Below are 2,213 nucleotides of genomic sequence, written 5' to 3'. Positions count from 1 at the left end.
CCATCACCCCCCCCACGCCCCCGCCCCCGCCCAAGGCCTGGCCTGCCGCTTGGCAGGGCTCCGGCGGCCGCGAGGGCCTGTGCTGCCCTGACACTGGCCTCGGCCCAGTTTCCCGGCTTCTAAATGCGGCCCGGAGCTACCGGGGGAACTGGAAAAACACTGGCAGGCGGCCCCACCCCCGGGCCCAGCGGGCCGGGCGGCCGCGTTTCTGCGGCTAAGGGCCTGCTGCTTGGGAGGCGCTGGGGCCCCGGGCGGGGAAGCGGGGGAGGCGGCCGGGCGCGGGCGGCTGCCTGCCTGTCAGCGGGAGCGGGCGCGGGCTCGTGTGTCAGCGGCTCCCTCCTCCCTCTCCCCCCGCCGCCGCCCGCCCGCCCGCCGGGCCTCCCGGCCTCCCGCCGCCGCCGCCGCCGCCCGCTCCCCCCGCGGCCTGGCAGGCTGCCGGCTGCACAGGCGGGGGTTCGCGCCGTTCTCACGACCTCTCAGGTTGCCTGAGCTCATCTGGGAGCTATTCATTTCCTGCCAGAAAGCAGCCGGGCCTGCTAAGCAAACCACCTTGGCTGCAGGGCCGCCGGGGCTGGCCCGGCGTGGCCGCCCCGGCCTGCTCCCCGCCCGGGCCGCGGGCCCTGGCGGCCTCCCTGGAACCCCCGGCGGCCCCGGCGGGCGCGCGGCGGGGGCAGCTCGGCCGCCCATCTGGTTGCACTTAGGAGCCGGGGAGGAAGCTAGCAGCGGGTTGTTACTGGCCAAGGGGTGTGGGAAAAGTTAATTGACTTTAATGACAGGTTTCCCGGGACGGCGGTGACGATGAGGGGGTCCAGCTTAACCCCTGGGTCCCCACTCCAGCAACACGTGGGGTGCAATGGGGCGCGCCTCCCAGTCGCGGCAATTCACCGCTTAGAGAAGGCGCCCGTCTAGACCCAAGAGAGCCCCCTTCCAGTTCAGCGCCTTTTCCGCTCCGGATGCTGCCACGGACGGCGGGGGGCCGGAGCCCCGAGGGTCTCCATTGAGAGGCTAATGCACGCGGCAGCGAGGCCGGCGGCCAGCATCCGGACGTGGAGCTGGGAGCCGCGCCTGATCTCCAGGAGACATCGTCACTGCCCGGGGGCGGGGGAGAGGGGCTGCTGGGTGCGACCCGAGGCTGTGTAATTAGTTCAGGCCCGAAGGATGCGGGTGGGGGCCAGATTGAAGCTTCTCCTCTCCCTCAACTAATTACTCCGGAAAGAGCCTGGGTGCAGGAGGGCACAAGGCCTTAGACATAAACCCACTCATTTTACGGACTTGGAAATGTTCCAGAGAAGGGAAATGACTCATCCAAAGTGACACAGTGAGTTTGGTGGCAGAGCTGACACAAGAGCCTGAAAATCCCCATTGGGGCCTAGGGTCTCCCCTTTCTTTCTGTATTGTACAGAAATGCCTCATCTACTAGTTTAAACCCAAATTCAGGAAAAAAAAGACCATTTTCAAACTACTGATTATTTTCAAACGAACAAATGTTTACTTCTTTTCCTTAATCACTCCCCCCATATCTGTGTGCTTTTGCTGATATTAATAGAAATCCACTTTTTTCAGTTGTTCCCCTTCAGCGCAGGGAAAGACAGAGATTTAGTTTTGAGTTGATTTAGTGATCTCACTGTGTGTGTGTGCGTGTCAATTTTTAAGAACATAAATGTACTTCTATAAAAATGAGATGAGACCCTGTTGTCTCCATTATTTCTGCTGGGACACTTCCAGCGGAGCCAGAGGACAGATTTACCAAGTGAAGCATTTGAGCTTGGAATGGGTGTCTTAAAAGAGCAATTGTTGTTATGTTTGTGTTTGAACAAGAGAGAAGCGGCAGAAAAATGATATGATAAAGAAGGCTGTGTGTGTATGTGTGTGTATTTCTCTGGGGGGGGGAAGGTGTGTTGGACACCTTTCACAGAAACAAAATGAGGCAAGTTGGAGCCAAAATTTTTAAAGTATCTTTTAAACCTCTCACTCTAGGTCCGAAACTGGGTGGAAGGTATTTGAGAAAACTGACTGCTGTCTGCTAGATTATTCCTGTGATAGAGCGGCTCTCCATACTGGCCTGTGGAAAAGGCCAGCTAGGCGGGGGAGAGGTAAAGCTTTTGAAACAAGACAGAAAATCGTTGGCTTTATCTTTGTTAGGAAGGCTTCAAAGATTGATCTCTCCCGCCTCATCCTTCTCCTCCCAGAAGCCCTTCCAAAAGAAGGGGGGG

This window comes from Kogia breviceps, chromosome 5 (genome assembly GCF_026419965.1).
Source record: "Kogia breviceps isolate mKogBre1 chromosome 5, mKogBre1 haplotype 1, whole genome shotgun sequence".
Taxonomy (NCBI): Eukaryota; Metazoa; Chordata; class Mammalia; order Artiodactyla; family Physeteridae; genus Kogia; species Kogia breviceps.
The sequence above is the reverse complement of the archived record's forward strand: the minus strand, read 5'-3'. Positions refer to the sequence as shown.